This window comes from Oncorhynchus mykiss, chromosome 4 (assembly GCF_057628025.1).
Source record: "Oncorhynchus mykiss isolate SJ-2025 chromosome 4, ASM5762802v1, whole genome shotgun sequence".
In the NCBI taxonomy this organism is placed as follows: Eukaryota; Metazoa; Chordata; class Actinopteri; order Salmoniformes; family Salmonidae; genus Oncorhynchus; species Oncorhynchus mykiss.
The window spans coordinates 11,063,067-11,082,621 of NC_143025.1; the positions used below are offsets into that span (position 1 = coordinate 11,063,067).

A 19,555-nucleotide genomic window follows, 5' to 3' on the forward strand; every position below is an offset into this window, starting at 1 on the left:
ATGGTTATCATCCACTCAGAACATATTCCCTTCATCCAAGTTCATTGAAGAACAAGGAACAGTCATCAAAGGTGGAAGAAAAATGAGCAATGTCATTTCTAACCACCAGATTCATGCTCTGAACGGGAATATCTTGAATCGTCATCATGGATAGCGAGATCTACCACTTTAGACACACATTTCTCAAGTAACGCACTATAGAAATGATCCCTGAAAGTATAGTCTTGGTGCATAAGTTGTTGTGATCAAGGTGGAGCATCTTGAAAAGAGCATTTGCACCAGCGGTTTGTGTTGCATTCTCAGCATCAACAGTTGTTGCAATCAAATTATGTTAATTATGGAGAATTGCTAGGTTTCTCAATTGAGAAAAATGGTCAGCGATGCTGGTTGCCAACAGGTAAAATATGACCTAATGTTGATGGACAGCCATCCATATTTCAAAGCCGGTTATTTGTGTTGAATTCTACCCCCTTTTAAACATTGTGTGTTTTAGCTATAGACGTATGGGTTGTACCATCAGATTCGTCTCTGTCTTCTGCATCCAGTGGTACCAAGAGTTAGTCTGTGTGATTAACGGGGGCTGAGATAGAGCTGTGTTTGTGAGACAAAGACGGATTCCGAAGGTGCCCAGGCCCGGGTCTTTTTTTTAAAGAAACATCTGTAGAGTCAGAAAGGTTTGAATTACAAATTACTAAAAGCTATCTATGAAAAGCTGAGACTCTATCGAACATGCACATGTAACATGTTTTGCTCTATGACGCTCACATGCTACCAAAAAGTTGTTAGAAAGTACAAGGTTCTTCTACGTATGAAGGTCAAAGGTTGTCCTGAAAGGAAAATTTTAAAACTCCTCATTTTGAAGCAAAATATAAGGGCTGGACATGGAGATCAACGAAAGCCAGAAAACTGAAAAGATTATTGCTGGGGTCTCAGGACTGATTCAAAAGGTTTTATTTTACTAACGATAAGGATTTGGGAGACATTTCAGTAGCTTTTATTGTACATGGTTATCATCCACTCAGAACATATTCCCTTCATCCACGTTCATTGAAGAACAAGGAACAGTAATCAAAGGTGGAATAAAAATGAGCAAGGTCATTTCTAACCACCAGATTCATGCTCTGAACGGGAATATCTTGAATCGTCATCATGGATAGCGAGATCTACCACTTTAGACACACATTTCTCAAGTAACGCACTATAGAAATGATCCCTGAAAGTATAGTTTTGGTGCATAAGTTGTTGTGATCAAGGTGGAGCATCTTGAAAAGAGCATTTGCACCACCGGTTTGTGTTGCATTCTCAGCATCAACAGTTGTTGCAATCAAATTATGTTAATTATGGAGAATTGCTAGGTTTCTCAATTGAGAAAAATGGTCAGCGATGCTGGTTGCCAACAGGTAAAATATGACCTAATGTTGATGGACAGCCATCCATATTTCAAAGCCGGTTATTTGTGTTGAATTCTACCCCCTTTTAAACATTGTGTGTTTTAGCTATAGACGTATGGGTTGTACCATCAGATTCGTCTCTGTCTTCTGCATCCAGTGGTACCAAGAGTTAGTCTGTGTGATTAACGGGGGCTGAGATAGAGCTGTGTTTGTGAGACAAAGACGGATTCCGAAGGTGCCCAGGCCCGGGTCTTTTTTTTAAAGAAACATCTGTAGAGTCAGAAAGGTTTGAATTACAAATTACTAAAAGCTATCTATGAAAAGCTGAGACTCTATCGAACATGCACATGTAACATGTTTTGCTCTATGACGCTCACATGCTACCAAAAAGTTGTTAGAAAGTACAAGGTTCTTCTACGTATGAAGGTCAAAGGTTGTCCTGAAAGGAAAATTTTAAAACTCCTCATTTTGAAGCAAAATATAAGGGCTGGACATGGAGATCAACGAAAGCCAGAAAACTGAAAAGATTATTGCTGGGGTCTCAGGACTGATTCAAAAGGTTTTATTTTACTAACGATAAGGATTTGGGAGACATTTCAGTAGCTTTTATTGTACATGGTTATCATCCACTCAGAACATATTCCCTTCATCCACGTTCATTGAAGAACAAGGAACAGTAATCAAAGGTGGAATAAAAATGAGCAAGGTCATTTCTAACCACCAGATTCATGCTCTGAACGGGAATATCTTGAATCGTCATCATGGATAGCGAGATCTACCACTTTAGACACACATTTCTCAAGTAACGCACTATAGAAATGATCCCTGAAAGTATAGTTTTGGTGCATAAGTTGTTGTGATCAAGGTGGAGCATCTTGAAAAGAGCATTTGCACCACCGGTTTGTGTTGCATTCTCAGCATCAACAGTTGTTGCAATCAAATTATGTTAATTATGGAGAATTGCTAGGTTTCTCAATTGAGAAAAATGGTCAGCGATGCTGGTTGCCAACAGGTAAAATATGACCTAATGTTGATGGACAGCCATCCATATTTCAAAGCCGGTTATTTGTGTTGAATTCTACCCCCTTTTAAACATTGTGTGTTTTAGCTATAGACGTATGGGTTGTACCATCAGATTCGTCTCTGTCTTCTGCATCCAGTGGTACCAAGAGTTAGTCTGTGTGATTAACGGGGGCTGAGATAGAGCTGTGTTTGTGAGACAAAGACGGATTCCGAAGGTGCCCAGGCCCGGGTCTTTTTTTTAAAGAAACATCTGTAGAGTCAGAAAGGTTTGAATTACAAACTACTAAAAGCTATCTATGAAAAGCTGAGACTCTATCGAACATGCACATGTAACATGTTTTGCTCTATGACGCTCACAAGCTACCAAAAAGTTGTTAGAAAGTACAAGGTTCTTCTACGTATGAAGGTCAAAGGTTGTCCTGAAAGGAACATTTTAAAACTCCTCATTTTGAAGCAAAATATAAGGGCTGGACATGGAGATCAACGAAAGCCAGAAAACTGAAAAGATTATTGCTGGGGTCTCAGGACTGATTCAAGAGGTTTTATTTTACTAACGATAAGGATTTGGGAGACATTTCAGTAGCTTTTATTGTACATGGTTATCATCCACTCAGAACATATTCCCTTCATCCAAGTTCATTGAAGAACAAGGAACAGTCATCAAAGGTGGAAGAAAAATGAGCAATGTCATTTCTAACCACCAGATTCATGCTCTGAACGGGAATATCTTGAATCGTCATCATGGATAGCGAGATCTACCACTTTAGACACACATTTCTCAAGTAACGCACTATAGAAATGATCCCTGAAAGTATAGTCTTGGTGCATAAGTTGTTGTGATCAAGGTGGAGCATCTTGAAAAGAGCATTTGCACCAGCGGTTTGTGTTGCATTCTCAGCATCAACAGTTGTTGCAATCAAATTATGTTAATTATGGAGAATTGCTAGGTTTCTCAATTGAGAAAAATGGTCAGCGATGCTGGTTGCCAACAGGTAAAATATGACCTAATGTTGATGGACAGCCATCCATATTTCAAAGCCGGTTATTTGTGTTGAATTCTACCCCCTTTTAAACATTGTGTGTTTTAGCTATAGACGTATGGGTTGTACCATCAGATTCGTCTCTGTCTTCTGCATCCAGTGGTACCAAGAGTTAGTCTGTGTGATTAACGGGGGCTGAGATAGAGCTGTGTTTGTGAGACAAAGACGGATTCCGAAGGTGCCCAGGCCCGGGTCTTTTTTTTAAAGAAACATCTGTAGAGTCAGAAAGGTTTGAATTACAAATTACTAAAAGCTATCTATGAAAAGCTGAGACTCTATCGAACATGCACATGTAACATGTTTTGCTCTATGACGCTCACATGCTACCAAAAAGTTGTTAGAAAGTACAAGGTTCTTCTACGTATGAAGGTCAAAGGTTGTCCTGAAAGGAAAATTTTAAAACTCCTCATTTTGAAGCAAAATATAAGGGCTGGACATGGAGATCAACGAAAGCCAGAAAACTGAAAAGATTATTGCTGGGGTCTCAGGACTGATTCAAGAGGTTTTATTTTACTAACGATAAGGATTTGGGAGACATTTCAGTAGCTTTTATTGTACATGGTTATCATCCACTCAGAACATATTCCCTTCATCCACGTTCATTGAAGAACAAGGAACAGTAATCAAAGGTGGAATAAAAATGAGCAAGGTCATTTCTAACCACCAGATTCATGCTCTGAACGGGAATATCTTGAATCGTCATCATGGATAGCGAGATCTACCACTTTAGACACACATTTCTCAAGTAACGCACTATAGAAATGATCCCTGAAAGTATAGTTTTGGTGCATAAGTTGTTGTGATCAAGGTGGAGCATCTTGAAAAGAGCATTTGCACCACCGGTTTGTGTTGCATTCTCAGCATCAACAGTTGTTGCAATCAAATTATGTTAATTATGGAGAATTGCTAGGTTTCTCAATTGAGAAAAATGGTCAGCGATGCTGGTTGCCAACAGGTAAAATATGACCTAATGTTGATGGACAGCCATCCATATTTCAAAGCCGGTTATTTGTGTTGAATTCTACCCCCTTTTAAACATTGTGTGTTTTAGCTATAGACGTATGGGTTGTACCATCAGATTCGTCTCTGTCTTCTGCATCCAGTGGTACCAAGAGTTAGTCTGTGTGATTAACGGGGGCTGAGATAGAGCTGTGTTTGTGAGACAAAGACGGATTCCGAAGGTGCCCAGGCCCGGGTCTTTTTTTTAAAGAAACATCTGTAGAGTCAGAAAGGTTTGAATTACAAACTACTAAAAGCTATCTATGAAAAGCTGAGACTCTATCGAACATGCACATGTAACATGTTTTGCTCTATGACGCTGACAAGCTACCAAAAAGTTGTTAGAAAGTACAAGGTTCTTCTACGTATGAAGGTCAAAGGTTGTCCTGAAAGGAACATTTTAAAACTCCTCATTTTGAAGCAAAATATAAGGGCTGGACATGGAGATCAACGAAAGCCAGAAAACTGAAAAGATTATTGCTGGGGTCTCAGGACTGATTCAAGAGGTTTTATTTTACTAACGATAAGGATTTGGGAGACATTTCAGTAGCTTTTATTGTACATGGTTATCATCCACTCAGAACATATTCCCTTCATCCACGTTCATTGAAGAACAAGGAACAGTAATCAAAGGTGGAATAAAAATGAGCAAGGTCATTTCTAACCACCAGATTCATGCTCTGAACGGGAATATCTTGAATCGTCATCATGGATAGCGAGATCTACCACTTTAGACACACATTTCTCAAGTAACGCACTATAGAAATGATCCCTGAAAGTATAGTTTTGGTGCATAAGTTGTTGTGATCAAGGTGGAGCATCTTGAAAAGAGCATTTGCACCACCGGTTTGTGTTGCATTCTCAGCATCAACAGTTGTTGCAATCAAATTATGTTAATTATGGAGAATTGCTAGGTTTCTCAATTGAGAAAAATGGTCAGCGATGCTGGTTGCCAACAGGTAAAATATGACCTAATGTTGATGGACAGCCATCCATATTTCAAAGCCGGTTATTTGTGTTGAATTCTACCCCCTTTTAAACATTGTGTGTTTTAGCTATAGACGTATGGGTTGTACCATCAGATTCGTCTCTGTCTTCTGCATCCAGTGGTACCAAGAGTTAGTCTGTGTGATTAACGGGGGCTGAGATAGAGCTGTGTTTGTGAGACAAAGACGGATTCCGAAGGTGCCCAGGCCCGGGTCTTTTTTTTAAAGAAACATCTGTAGAGTCAGAAAGGTTTGAATTACAAATTACTAAAAGCTATCTATGAAAAGCTGAGACTCTATCGAACATGCACATGTAACATGTTTTGCTCTATGACGCTCACATGCTACCAAAAAGTTGTTAGAAAGTACAAGGTTCTTCTACGTATGAAGGTCAAAGGTTGTCCTGAAAGGAAAATTTTAAAACTCCTCATTTTGAAGCAAAATATAAGGGCTGGACATGGAGATCAACGAAAGCCAGAAAACTGAAAAGATTATTGCTGGGGTCTCAGGACTGATTCAAGAGGTTTTATTTTACTAACGATAAGGATTTGGGAGACATTTCAGTAGCTTTTATTGTACATGGTTATCATCCACTCAGAACATATTCCCTTCATCCACGTTCATTGAAGAACAAGGAACAGTAATCAAAGGTGGAATAAAAATGAGCAAGGTCATTTCTAACCACCAGATTCATGCTCTGAACGGGAATATCTTGAATCGTCATCATGGATAGCGAGATCTACCACTTTAGACACACATTTCTCAAGTAACGCACTATAGAAATGATCCCTGAAAGTATAGTTTTGGTGCATAAGTTGTTGTGATCAAGGTGGAGCATCTTGAAAAGAGCATTTGCACCACCGGTTTGTGTTGCATTCTCAGCATCAACAGTTGTTGCAATCAAATTATGTTAATTATGGAGAATTGCTAGGTTTCTCAATTGAGAAAAATGGTCAGCGATGCTGGTTGCCAACAGGTAAAATATGACCTAATGTTGATGGACAGCCATCCATATTTCAAAGCCGGTTATTTGTGTTGAATTCTACCCCCTTTTAAACATTGTGTGTTTTAGCTATAGACGTATGGGTTGTACCATCAGATTCGTCTCTGTCTTCTGCATCCAGTGGTACCAAGAGTTAGTCTGTGTGATTAACGGGGGCTGAGATAGAGCTGTGTTTGTGAGACAAAGACGGATTCCGAAGGTGCCCAGGCCCGGGTCTTTTTTTTAAAGAAACATCTGTAGAGTCAGAAAGGTTTGAATTACAAATTACTAAAAGCTATCTATGAAAAGCTGAGACTCTATCGAACATGCACATGTAACATGTTTTGCTCTATGACGCTCACATGCTACCAAAAAGTTGTTAGAAAGTACAAGGTTCTTCTACGTATGAAGGTCAAAGGTTGTCCTGAAAGGAAAATTTTAAAACTCCTCATTTTGAAGCAAAATATAAGGGCTGGACATGGAGATCAACGAAAGCCAGAAAACTGAAAAGATTATTGCTGGGGTCTCAGGACTGATTCAAGAGGTTTTATTTTACTAACGATAAGGATTTGGGAGACATTTCAGTAGCTTTTATTGTACATGGTTATCATCCACTCAGAACATATTCCCTTCATCCACGTTCATTGAAGAACAAGGAACAGTAATCAAAGGTGGAATAAAAATGAGCAAGGTCATTTCTAACCACCAGATTCATGCTCTGAACGGGAATATCTTGAATCGTCATCATGGATAGCGAGATCTACCACTTTAGACACACATTTCTCAAGTAACGCACTATAGAAATGATCCCTGAAAGTATAGTTTTGGTGCATAAGTTGTTGTGATCAAGGTGGAGCATCTTGAAAAGAGCATTTGCACCACCGGTTTGTGTTGCATTCTCAGCATCAACAGTTGTTGCAATCAAATTATGTTAATTATGGAGAATTGCTAGGTTTCTCAATTGAGAAAAATGGTCAGCGATGCTGGTTGCCAACAGGTAAAATATGACCTAATGTTGATGGACAGCCATCCATATTTCAAAGCCGGTTATTTGTGTTGAATTCTACCCCCTTTTAAACATTGTGTGTTTTAGCTATAGACGTATGGGTTGTACCATCAGATTCGTCTCTGTCTTCTGCATCCAGTGGTACCAAGAGTTAGTCTGTGTGATTAACGGGGGCTGAGATAGAGCTGTGTTTGTGAGACAAAGACGGATTCCGAAGGTGCCCAGGCCCGGGTCTTTTTTTTAAAGAAACATCTGTAGAGTCAGAAAGGTTTGAATTACAAACTACTAAAAGCTATCTATGAAAAGCTGAGACTCTATCGAACATGCACATGTAACATGTTTTGCTCTATGACGCTCACAAGCTACCAAAAAGTTGTTAGAAAGTACAAGGTTCTTCTACGTATGAAGGTCAAAGGTTGTCCTGAAAGGAACATTTTAAAACTCCTCATTTTGAAGCAAAATATAAGGGCTGGACATGGAGATCAACGAAAGCCAGAAAACTGAAAAGATTATTGCTGGGGTCTCAGGACTGATTCAAGAGGTTTTATTTTACTAACGATAAGGATTTGGGAGACATTTCAGTAGCTTTTATTGTACATGGTTATCATCCACTCAGAACATATTCCCTTCATCCACGTTCATTGAAGAACAAGGAACAGTAATCAAAGGTGGAATAAAAATGAGCAATGTCATTTCTAACCACCAGATTCATGCTCTGAACGGGAATATCTTGAATCGTCATCATGGATAGCGAGATCTACCACTTTAGACACACATTTCTCAAGTAACGCACTATAGAAATGATCCCTGAAAGTATAGTTTTGGTGCATAAGTTGTTGTGATCAAGGTGGAGCATCTTGAAAAGAGCATTTGCACCACCGGTTTGTGTTGCATTCTCAGCATCAACAGTTGTTGCAATCAAATTATGTTAATTATGGAGAATTGCTAGGTTTCTCAATTGAGAAAAATGGTCAGCGATGCTGGTTGCCAACAGGTAAAATATGACCTAATGTTGATGGACAGCCATCCATATTTCAAAGCCGGTTATTTGTGTTGAATTCTACCCCCTTTTAAACATTGTGTGTTTTAGCTATAGACGTATGGGTTGTACCATCAGATTCGTCTCTGTCTTCTGCATCCAGTGGTACCAAGAGTTAGTCTGTGTGATTAACGGGGGCTGAGATAGAGCTGTGTTTGTGAGACAAAGACGGATTCCGAAGGTGCCCAGGCCCGGGTCTTTTTTTTAAAGAAACATCTGTAGAGTCAGAAAGGTTTGAATTACAAACTACTAAAAGCTATCTATGAAAAGCTGAGACTCTATCGAACATGCACATGTAACATGTTTTGCTCTATGACGCTCACAAGCTACCAAAAAGTTGTTAGAAAGTACAAGGTTCTTCTACGTATGAAGGTCAAAGGTTGTCCTGAAAGGAACATTTTAAAACTCCTCATTTTGAAGCAAAATATAAGGGCTGGACATGGAGATCAACGAAAGCCAGAAAACTGAAAAGATTATTGCTGGGGTCTCAGGACTGATTCAAGAGGTTTTATTTTACTAACGATAAGGATTTGGGAGACATTTCAGTAGCTTTTATTGTACATGGTTATCATCCACTCAGAACATATTCCCTTCATCCAAGTTCATTGAAGAACAAGGAACAGTCATCAAAGGTGGAAGAAAAATGAGCAATGTCATTTCTAACCACCAGATTCATGCTCTGAATGGGAATATCTTGAATCGTCATCATGGATAGCGAGATCTACCACTTTAGACACACATTTCTCAAGTAACGCACTATAGAAATGATCCCTGAAAGTATAGTCTTGGTGCATAAGTTGTTGTGATCAAGGTGGAGCATCTTGAAAAGAGCATTTGCACCAGCGGTTTGTGTTGCATTCTCAGCATCAACAGTTGTTGCAATCAAATTATGTTAATTATGGAGAATTGCTAGGTTTCTCAATTGAGAAAAATGGTCAGCGATGCTGGTTGCCAACAGGTAAAATATGACCTAATGTTGATGGACAGCCATCCATATTTCAAAGCCGGTTATTTGTGTTGAATTCTACCCCCTTTTAAACATTGTGTGTTTTAGCTATAGACGTATGGGTTGTACCATCAGATTCGTCTCTGTCTTCTGCATCCAGTGGTACCAAGAGTTAGTCTGTGTGATTAACGGGGGCTGAGATAGAGCTGTGTTTGTGAGACAAAGACGGATTCCGAAGGTGCCCAGGCCCGGGTCTTTTTTTTAAAGAAACATCTGTAGAGTCAGAAAGGTTTGAATTACAAATTACTAAAAGCTATCTATGAAAAGCTGAGACTCTATCGAACATGCACATGTAACATGTTTTGCTCTATGACGCTCACATGCTACCAAAAAGTTGTTAGAAAGTACAAGGTTCTTCTACGTATGAAGGTCAAAGGTTGTCCTGAAAGGAAAATTTTAAAACTCCTCATTTTGAAGCAAAATATAAGGGCTGGACATGGAGATCAACGAAAGCCAGAAAACTGAAAAGATTATTGCTGGGGTCTCAGGACTGATTCAAGAGGTTTTATTTTACTAACGATAAGGATTTGGGAGACATTTCAGTAGCTTTTATTGTACATGGTTATCATCCACTCAGAACATATTCCCTTCATCCACGTTCATTGAAGAACAAGGAACAGTAATCAAAGGTGGAATAAAAATGAGCAAGGTCATTTCTAACCACCAGATTCATGCTCTGAACGGGAATATCTTGAATCGTCATCATGGATAGCGAGATCTACCACTTTAGACACACATTTCTCAAGTAACGCACTATAGAAATGATCCCTGAAAGTATAGTTTTGGTGCATAAGTTGTTGTGATCAAGGTGGAGCATCTTGAAAAGAGCATTTGCACCACCGGTTTGTGTTGCATTCTCAGCATCAACAGTTGTTGCAATCAAATTATGTTAATTATGGAGAATTGCTAGGTTTCTCAATTGAGAAAAATGGTCAGCGATGCTGGTTGCCAACAGGTAAAATATGACCTAATGTTGATGGACAGCCATCCATATTTCAAAGCCGGTTATTTGTGTTGAATTCTACCCCCTTTTAAACATTGTGTGTTTTAGCTATAGACGTATGGGTTGTACCATCAGATTCGTCTCTGTCTTCTGCATCCAGTGGTACCAAGAGTTAGTCTGTGTGATTAACGGGGGCTGAGATAGAGCTGTGTTTGTGAGACAAAGACGGATTCCGAAGGTGCCCAGGCCCGGGTCTTTTTTTTAAAGAAACATCTGTAGAGTCAGAAAGGTTTGAATTACAAACTACTAAAAGCTATCTATGAAAAGCTGAGACTCTATCGAACATGCACATGTAACATGTTTTGCTCTATGACGCTCACATGCTACCAAAAAGTTGTTAGAAAGTACAAGGTTCTTCTACGTATGAAGGTCAAAGGTTGTCCTGAAAGGAACATTTTAAAACTCCTCATTTTGAAGCAAAATATAAGGGCTGGACATGGAGATCAACGAAAGCCAGAAAACTGAAAAGATTATTGCTGGGGTCTCAGGACTGATTCAAGAGGTTTTATTTTACTAACGATAAGGATTTGGGAGACATTTCAGTAGCTTTTATTGTACATGGTTATCATCCACTCAGAACATATTCCCTTCATCCACGTTCATTGAAGAACAAGGAACAGTAATCAAAGGTGGAATAAAAATGAGCAAGGTCATTTCTAACCACCAGATTCATGCTCTGAACGGGAATATCTTGAATCGTCATCATGGATAGCGAGATCTACCACTTTAGACACACATTTCTCAAGTAACGCACTATAGAAATGATCCCTGAAAGTATAGTTTTGGTGCATAAGTTGTTGTGATCAAGGTGGAGCATCTTGAAAAGAGCATTTGCACCAGCGGTTTGTGTTGCATTCTCAGCATCAACAGTTGTTGCAATCAAATTATGTTAATTATGGAGAATTGCTAGGTTTCTCAATTGAGAAAAATGGTCAGCGATGCTGGTTGCCAACAGGTAAAATATGACCTAATGTTGATGGACAGCCATCCATATTTCAAAGCCGGTTATTTGTGTTGAATTCTACCCCCTTTTAAACATTGTGTGTTTTAGCTATAGACGTATGGGTTGTACCATCAGATTCGTCTCTGTCTTCTGCATCCAGTGGTACCAAGAGTTAGTCTGTGTGATTAACGGGGGCTGAGATAGAGCTGTGTTTGTGAGACAAAGACGGATTCCGAAGGTGCCCAGGCCCGGGTCTTTTTTTTAAAGAAACATCTGTAGAGTCAGAAAGGTTTGAATTACAAACTACTAAAAGCTATCTATGAAAAGCTGAGACTCTATCGAACATGCACATGTAACATGTTTTGCTCTATGACGCTCACATGCTACCAAAAAGTTGTTAGAAAGTACAAGGTTCTTCTACGTATGAAGGTCAAAGGTTGTCCTGAAAGGAACATTTTAAAACTCCTCATTTTGAAGCAAAATATAAGGGCTGGACATGGAGATCAACGAAAGCCAGAAAACTGAAAAGATTATTGCTGGGGTCTCAGGACTGATTCAAGAGGTTTTATTTTACTAACGATAAGGATTTGGGAGACATTTCAGTAGCTTTTATTGTACATGGTTATCATCCACTCAGAACATATTCCCTTCATCCACGTTCATTGAAGAACAAGGAACAGTAATCAAAGGTGGAATAAAAATGAGCAAGGTCATTTCTAACCACCAGATTCATGCTCTGAACGGGAATATCTTGAATCGTCATCATGGATAGCGAGATCTACCACTTTAGACACACATTTCTCAAGTAACGCACTATAGAAATGATCCCTGAAAGTATAGTTTTGGTGCATAAGTTGTTGTGATCAAGGTGGAGCATCTTGAAAAGAGCATTTGCACCAGCGGTTTGTGTTGCATTCTCAGCATCAACAGTTGTTGCAATCAAATTATGTTAATTATGGAGAATTGCTAGGTTTCTCAATTGAGAAAAATGGTCAGCGATGCTGGTTGCCAACAGGTAAAATATGACCTAATGTTGATGGACAGCCATCCATATTTCAAAGCCGGTTATTTGTGTTGAATTCTACCCCCTTTTAAACATTGTGTGTTTTAGCTATAGACGTATGGGTTGTACCATCAGATTCGTCTCTGTCTTCTGCATCCAGTGGTACCAAGAGTTAGTCTGTGTGATTAACGGGGGCTGAGATAGAGCTGTGTTTGTGAGACAAAGACGGATTCCGAAGGTGCCCAGGCCCGGGTCTTTTTTTTAAAGAAACATCTGTAGAGTCAGAAAGGTTTGAATTACAAACTACTAAAAGCTATCTATGAAAAGCTGAGACTCTATCGAACATGCACATGTAACATGTTTTGCTCTATGACGCTCACATGCTACCAAAAAGTTGTTAGAAAGTACAAGGTTCTTCTACGTATGAAGGTCAAAGGTTGTCCTGAAAGGAAAATTTTAAAACTCCTCATTTTGAAGCAAAATATAAGGGCTGGACATGGAGATCAACGAAAGCCAGAAAACTGAAAAGATTATTGCTGGGGTCTCAGGACTGATTCAAGAGGTTTTATTTTACTAACGATAAGGATTTGGGAGACATTTCAGTAGCTTTTATTGTACATGGTTATCATCCACTCAGAACATATTCCCTTCATCCACGTTCATTGAAGAACAAGGAACAGTAATCAAAGGTGGAATAAAAATGAGCAAGGTCATTTCTAACCACCAGATTCATGCTCTGAACGGGAATATCTTGAATCGTCATCATGGATAGCGAGATCTACCACTTTAGACACACATTTCTCAAGTAACGCACTATAGAAATGATCCCTGAAAGTATAGTTTTGGTGCATAAGTTGTTGTGATCAAGGTGGAGCATCTTGAAAAGAGCATTTGCACCAGCGGTTTGTGTTGCATTCTCAGCATCAACAGTTGTTGCAATCAAATTATGTTAATTATGGAGAATTGCTAGGTTTCTCAATTGAGAAAAATGGTCAGCGATGCTGGTTGCCAACAGGTAAAATATGACCTAATGTTGATGGACAGCCATCCATATTTCAAAGCCGGTTATTTGTGTTGAATTCTACCCCCTTTTAAACATTGTGTGTTTTAGCTATAGACGTATGGGTTGTACCATCAGATTCGTCTCTGTCTTCTGCATCCAGTGGTACCAAGAGTTAGTCTGTGTGATTAACGGGGGCTGAGATAGAGCTGTGTTTGTGAGACAAAGACGGATTCCGAAGGTGCCCAGGCCCGGGTCTTTTTTTTAAAGAAACATCTGTAGAGTCAGAAAGGTTTGAATTACAAACTACTAAAAGCTATCTATGAAAAGCTGAGACTCTATCGAACATGCACATGTAACATGTTTTGCTCTATGACGCTCACAAGCTACCAAAAAGTTGTTAGAAAGTACAAGGTTCTTCTACGTATGAAGGTCAAAGGTTGTCCTGAAAGGAACATTTTAAAACTCCTCATTTTGAAGCAAAATATAAGGGCTGGACATGGAGATCAACGAAAGCCAGAAAACTGAAAAGATTATTGCTGGGGTCTCAGGACTGATTCAAGAGGTTTTATTTTACTAACGATAAGGATTTGGGAGACATTTCAGTAGCTTTTATTGTACATGGTTATCATCCACTCAGAACATATTCCCTTCATCCAAGTTCATTGAAGAACAAGGAACAGTCATCAAAGGTGGAAGAAAAATGAGCAATGTCATTTCTAACCACCAGATTCATGCTCTGAACGGGAATATCTTGAATCGTCATCATGGATAGCGAGATCTACCACTTTAGACACACATTTCTCAAGTAACGCACTATAGAAATGATCCCTGAAAGTATAGTCTTGGTGCATAAGTTGTTGTGATCAAGGTGGAGCATCTTGAAAAGAGCATTTGCACCAGCGGTTTGTGTTGCATTCTCAGCATCAACAGTTGTTGCAATCAAATTATGTTAATTATGGAGAATTGCTAGGTTTCTCAATTGAGAAAAATGGTCAGCGATGCTGGTTGCCAACAGGTAAAATATGACCTAATGTTGATGGACAGCCATCCATATTTCAAAGCCGGTTATTTGTGTTGAATTCTACCCCCTTTTAAACATTGTGTGTTTTAGCTATAGACGTATGGGTTGTACCATCAGATTCGTCTCTGTCTTCTGCATCCAGTGGTACCAAGAGTTAGTCTGTGTGATTAACGGGGGCTGAGATAGAGCTGTGTTTGTGAGACAAAGACGGATTCCGAAGGTGCCCAGGCCCGGGTCTTTTTTTTACAGAAACATCTGTAGAGTCAGAAAGGTTTGAATTACAAACTACTAAAAGCTATCTATGAAAAGCTGAGACTCTATCGAACATGCACATGTACCATGTTTTGCTCTATGACGCTCACAAGCTACCAAAACGTTGTTAGAAAGTACAAGGTTCTTCTACGTATGAAGGTCAAAGGTTGTCCTGAAAGGAACATTTTAAAACTCCTCATTTTGAAGCAAAATATAAGGGCTGGACATGGAGATCAACGAAAGCCAGAAAACTGAAAAGATTATTGCTGGGGTCTCAGGACTGATTCAAGAGGTTTTTTTTTACTAACGATAAGGATTTGGGAGACATTTCAGTAGCTTTTATTGTACATGGTTATCATCCACTCAGAACATATTCCCTTCATCCACATTCATTGAAGAACAAGGAACAGTCATCAAAGGTGGAAGAAAAATGAGCAAGGTCATTTCTAACCACCAAATTCATGCTCTGAACGGGAATATCTTGAATCGTCATCATGGATAGCGAGATCTACCACTTTAGACACACATTTCTCAAGTAACGCACTATAGAAATGATCCCTGAAAGTATAGTCTTGGTGCATAAGTTGTTGTGATCAAGGTGGAGCATCTTGAAAAGAGCATTTGCACCACCGGTTTGTGTTGCATTCTCAGCATCAACAGTTGTTGCAATCAAATTATGTTAATTATGGAGAATTGCTAGGTTTCTCAATTGAGAAAAATGGTCAGCGATGCTGGTTGCCAACAGGTAAAATATTACCTAATGTTGATGGACAGCCATCCATATTTCAAAGCCGGTTATTTGTGTTGAATTCTACCCCCTTTTAAACATTGTGTGTTTTAGCTATAGACGTATGGGTTGTACCATCACATTTGTCTCTGTCTTCCTCATCCAGTTGTTCCAAGAGTTTCTCTGTGTGATTGTCAGAAAAATTCAGAGGATTTTTGCTGTGGTCTCAAGACTGATAGAGACTGCCTCCACTATACCATTTCAACTTCAACATTTCAACATCATCAACACCCCTCTGCTTAGTCTAATACACCGATCACTAATAGATACTAAAAGCAATTTTGTCCGATCTAAATATTATGGATTTCTCTGTGTGTGTGTGTGTGTGTGTGTGTGTTTGTGTGTGTGTGTGTGTGTGTGTGTGTGTGTGTGTGTGTGTGTGTGTGTGTGTCTGTGTGTGTGTGTGTGTGTGTGTGTGTGTGTGTGTGTGTGTGTGTGTGTGTGTGTGTGTGTGTGTGTGTGTGTGTGTGTGTGTGTGTGTGTGTGTGTGTGTGTCTGTGTGTGTGTGTGTGTGTGTGTGTGTGTGTGTGTGTGTGTGTGTCTGTGTGTGTGTGTGTGTGTGTGTGTGTTTGTGTGTGTGTGTGTGTGTGTGTGTGTGTGTGTGTGTGTGTGTGTGTGTGTGTGTGTGTGTGTGTGTGTGTGTGTGTGTGTGTGTGTGTGTGTGTGTGTGTGTGTGTGTGTGTTTGTTTTCTCCAGTGAGATACGGTTGAAGACGGATGTTTACATACACCAAATACATTTAAACTCAGTCTTTCACGATTCCTAACGTTTAATTCTAGCAAAAATCCCTGTCAGAAGTTGTCATACACTCAATTAGTATTTGGTAGCATTGACTTTAAATTGTTTAACTTGGGTTAAACGATTCGGGTAGCCTTCCACAATCTTCCCACAATAAGTTGGGTGAATTTTGGCCCATTCCTCCTGACAGAGCTGGTGTAACTGAGTCAGGTTTGTAGGCCTCCTTGCTCGCACATGCTTTTTTAGTTCTGCCCACTAATGTTCTATAGAATTGAGGTCAGGGTTTTGTGATGGCCACTCCAATACCTTGACTTTGTTGTCCTTAAGCCATTTTGCCACAACTTTGTAAGTATGCTTTGGGTCATTGTCCATTTGGAAGACCCATTTGCGACCAAGCTTTAACTTTCTGACTGATGTCTTGAGATGTTGCTTCAATACATCCACATAATTTATCTTGACGCTGCCACCCCCTTGCTTCACGGTTGGAATGGTGTTCTTCTTCTCCCCCTTTTTCCTCCAAACATAATGATGGTCATTATGGCCAAAGAGTTCTATTGTTGTTTCATCAGAACAGAGGACATTTCTCCAGAAAGTATGATCTTTGTCCCCATGTGCAGTTGCAAACCGTAGTCTGGCTTTTTTATGGTGGTTTTTGAGCAGTGGCTTCTTCCTTGCTGAGCAGCCTTTCAGGTTATGTCGATATAAGACTCGTTTTACTGTGGATATAGATACTTTTGTATCTGTTCCCTCCAGCATCTTCACAAGGTCCTTTGCTGTTGTTCTAGGATTTATTTACACAAAGTACATTTACCTCTATAAGACAGAAAGTGTCTCCTTCCTGAGCAGTATAGTCACATGTTGTTTACACTTGCATTCAATTGTTTGTACAGTATGGGTTGTACCATCAGATTTGGCTTTGTCTTTCACATCCAGTGGTACCAAGAGTTAGACTTTTATTTTTCCTTTATCTAACGAGGCAAGTCAGTTTAGAACAAATTCTTATTTTCAATGACGGCCTAGGAACAGTGAGATAACGGCCTGTTCAGAGGGGGAACGACAGATTTGTGCCTTGTCAGCTTGGGGATTTGAACTTGCAACCATTTCGGTTACTATTCCAACGCTCTAACCACTATGCTACCCTGCCACCCCACTTGTGGATGTCTACAATTTCTTTCTGAGGTCTTGGCTGATTTCCTTTGATTTTCCCATAACGTCAGTCAAAGAATCACTGAGTTTGAAGGTATGCCTTGAAATGCATCCACATGTACACCTCCTATTGACTCAAATGATGTCAATTAGCCTATCAGAAGCTTCTAAAGCCATTACATAATTTTATGGAATTTCCAAGCTGTTTAAAGGCACAGTCAACTTAGTGTATGTAAACGTCTGACCCGCTGGAATTGTGATACAATGAATTATAAGTGAAATAATCTGTCTGTAAACAATTGTTGTAAAAATGACTTGTGTCATGCACAAAGTAGATGTCCCAACTGACTTGCTAAAACTATAGTTTGTTAACAAGAAATTTGTGGAGTTGTTGAAATACGAGTTTTAATGACTCCAACCTAAGTGTATGTTAACTTCAGACTTCAACTGTACATTCAGCCTCTTGTGAATTGAAGGAAAATTATGAAACACAGAGACAAAAGTTAAATTATTTTATGTTAAACCAAAAAAATGATTGGTACACTTTTGGGGGAAGCCTGGCTTCCCTTGGCATCCATAAATACACATCACTGACAGGGGTTGTATTTGAAGTCGAAATGGAGGTTAGTAACTGTCCATCTGATGTCCAGTGGTGCTTTGCGGTATGAACTTTCTGTCCTGCTTTAATATAAATGCATCTCCTGAAGGCTTCAATTCACAAATAATCTATAAATGTATATCATGCTTTATACAGATTCATGTGTATGACATAACCATCAATAGATTTTTTCACATCTATTCATTTTTTATAGTGCATGAAATACGGTTATAGATGATTTGTGATCCATTTATGCAGTGCTTTTGAAGCTTTATAAAGCCTTCATAAGATGCTCTTCAAATAAAGCGGGACCAAACGTTCTGTACGAGAAAAAAAATAAGATAAACACGAAAAAAGCCACTAAATAGCAAAGTTGGGTTGGAACTCGTAAGATAATGCCCTACTCCGTCATCACCATCTTATCAAAGGAGATGATGGCATCTGCACAAGGATAATGCACTAAAACATTACAAATGTGTTATTTTGTTACGTGTGTGCTGAAATTGGGCCCATTTTTTTCATGGGGATGTTGACTTGGAAGTTGTGTCTGTACGTGACAAACTGAAGAACTTTCCACCTGAACGTAGTTCATGCTTTGCTCTCACTATCCAACTGGTTGTCCGTGATGACCCAGAGCAGGCTGGCTCATTTAGACAAGTGCTAGGCAAGGTGTCTAGAATATTGTCCCAAACCATACAGAGTTACTGGAGGACCACAACAAACTAAATATTTCAAATGTGACAAGATGGAATAGCTCGCTGAATATGCTCAGGTCAATTCTGAGAGTTACACCAGAAGTCCTCAGTCGGCTCCATGACTCATGCAGGCTCACAGCCACTGACATGGAAAAACATCTGAAAGCTGTGTGAAACTCTGGAGACATTTTACGGATTCCACTGAAATGGTCCAGGTGGACCAGGTTGTAACCAGCAGCTAATTCCATAACATGTGCCAAAGGTCTTTGCCTCACAAATTACATAACAAAATGCTTAAAACCATGAAGTTCTCGGAGAAGAACGGCTGTCGAAGAGATGGAGTGTTTCAGTTGGCAACATGCCTGGATCCACGCTTGAAAGTGGATTGGTGTTCTGGGGATGAGGCAAACAGTATGAAGGATCTTCTCCTTGCAAAGGTCACCCCTCTTCTGGATATGCAGAGGTACTGTACCTGCAACCCCTACAACACAGTCACGCTCTAAACTCTTGAGTACATGACTGACCGTTCCAGTAGGAAATCCATGTTCATGGCCGCCAACAACGCTGCTGTTGAAATCGCAACATACTTGAGTAAACCATGTGCAACAGAGCATTCTGCTTGTTGTTGTGTTTAACACACAATCCGGGGAGACTGTATCATCTGCATATAAATGTGTGAGAGAGCTTCCTACTGCCTGAGCTATGTTGTTAATGTAAATTGAGAAGAGTGTGAAAGTATGGATCCTAGACATTTTCCACATAAATATGTTATATATGTTCAAACTCAGAATCGAATGATTCCCAAAAATAATAAAGTTGCTGTGATAGTACGTTTTGATTGATTGCTGATTTTCTGCATTTTCAAAGTCCCGTCAGGAAGCCTGATTTCAGATG

General features: G+C 39.5%; 16 non-coding genes across 16 annotated transcripts; all 16 read right to left on the reverse strand.

The window, feature by feature from the left end:
- Positions 1 to 10: 10 nt before the first annotated feature.
- Positions 11 to 226, reverse strand: LOC118945966 (small nucleolar RNA U3). Its single transcript, XR_005041119.1, has one exon. It is a non-coding gene; the product is annotated as a small nucleolar RNA U3 (small nucleolar RNA).
- A 787-nt stretch (positions 227 to 1,013) lies between these two features.
- LOC118945863 (small nucleolar RNA U3) lies at positions 1,014 to 1,229 on the reverse strand. Its single transcript, XR_005041021.1, has one exon. It is a non-coding gene; the product is annotated as a small nucleolar RNA U3 (small nucleolar RNA).
- A 787-nt stretch (positions 1,230 to 2,016) lies between these two features.
- LOC118945864 (small nucleolar RNA U3) lies at positions 2,017 to 2,232 on the reverse strand. Its single transcript, XR_005041022.1, has one exon. It is a non-coding gene; the product is annotated as a small nucleolar RNA U3 (small nucleolar RNA).
- A 787-nt stretch (positions 2,233 to 3,019) lies between these two features.
- LOC118945967 (small nucleolar RNA U3) lies at positions 3,020 to 3,235 on the reverse strand. Its single transcript, XR_005041120.1, has one exon. It is a non-coding gene; the product is annotated as a small nucleolar RNA U3 (small nucleolar RNA).
- Positions 3,236 to 4,022: 787 nt separating this feature from the next.
- On the reverse strand, positions 4,023 to 4,238 carry LOC118945865 (small nucleolar RNA U3). Its single transcript, XR_005041023.1, has one exon. It is a non-coding gene; the product is annotated as a small nucleolar RNA U3 (small nucleolar RNA).
- A 787-nt stretch (positions 4,239 to 5,025) lies between these two features.
- Positions 5,026 to 5,241, reverse strand: LOC118945866 (small nucleolar RNA U3). The gene has a single exon (XR_005041024.1). It is a non-coding gene; the product is annotated as a small nucleolar RNA U3 (small nucleolar RNA).
- Positions 5,242 to 6,028: 787 nt separating this feature from the next.
- LOC118945867 (small nucleolar RNA U3) lies at positions 6,029 to 6,244 on the reverse strand. The gene has a single exon (XR_005041025.1). It is a non-coding gene; the product is annotated as a small nucleolar RNA U3 (small nucleolar RNA).
- Positions 6,245 to 7,031: 787 nt separating this feature from the next.
- LOC118945868 (small nucleolar RNA U3) lies at positions 7,032 to 7,247 on the reverse strand. The gene has a single exon (XR_005041026.1). It is a non-coding gene; the product is annotated as a small nucleolar RNA U3 (small nucleolar RNA).
- Positions 7,248 to 8,034: 787 nt separating this feature from the next.
- Positions 8,035 to 8,250, reverse strand: LOC118945874 (small nucleolar RNA U3). The gene has a single exon (XR_005041031.1). It is a non-coding gene; the product is annotated as a small nucleolar RNA U3 (small nucleolar RNA).
- Positions 8,251 to 9,037: 787 nt separating this feature from the next.
- LOC118945935 (small nucleolar RNA U3) lies at positions 9,038 to 9,253 on the reverse strand. The gene has a single exon (XR_005041088.1). It is a non-coding gene; the product is annotated as a small nucleolar RNA U3 (small nucleolar RNA).
- A 787-nt stretch (positions 9,254 to 10,040) lies between these two features.
- On the reverse strand, positions 10,041 to 10,256 carry LOC118945869 (small nucleolar RNA U3). Its single transcript, XR_005041027.1, has one exon. It is a non-coding gene; the product is annotated as a small nucleolar RNA U3 (small nucleolar RNA).
- A 787-nt stretch (positions 10,257 to 11,043) lies between these two features.
- Positions 11,044 to 11,259, reverse strand: LOC118945871 (small nucleolar RNA U3). Its single transcript, XR_005043758.1, has one exon. It is a non-coding gene; the product is annotated as a small nucleolar RNA U3 (small nucleolar RNA).
- A 787-nt stretch (positions 11,260 to 12,046) lies between these two features.
- Positions 12,047 to 12,262, reverse strand: LOC118945872 (small nucleolar RNA U3). The gene has a single exon (XR_005041029.1). It is a non-coding gene; the product is annotated as a small nucleolar RNA U3 (small nucleolar RNA).
- Positions 12,263 to 13,049: 787 nt separating this feature from the next.
- On the reverse strand, positions 13,050 to 13,265 carry LOC118945873 (small nucleolar RNA U3). The gene has a single exon (XR_005041030.1). It is a non-coding gene; the product is annotated as a small nucleolar RNA U3 (small nucleolar RNA).
- A 787-nt stretch (positions 13,266 to 14,052) lies between these two features.
- Positions 14,053 to 14,268, reverse strand: LOC118945968 (small nucleolar RNA U3). Its single transcript, XR_005041121.1, has one exon. It is a non-coding gene; the product is annotated as a small nucleolar RNA U3 (small nucleolar RNA).
- Positions 14,269 to 15,055: 787 nt separating this feature from the next.
- LOC118945934 (small nucleolar RNA U3) lies at positions 15,056 to 15,271 on the reverse strand. Its single transcript, XR_005041087.1, has one exon. It is a non-coding gene; the product is annotated as a small nucleolar RNA U3 (small nucleolar RNA).
- Between the last annotated feature and the right edge of the window lie 4,284 nt (positions 15,272 to 19,555).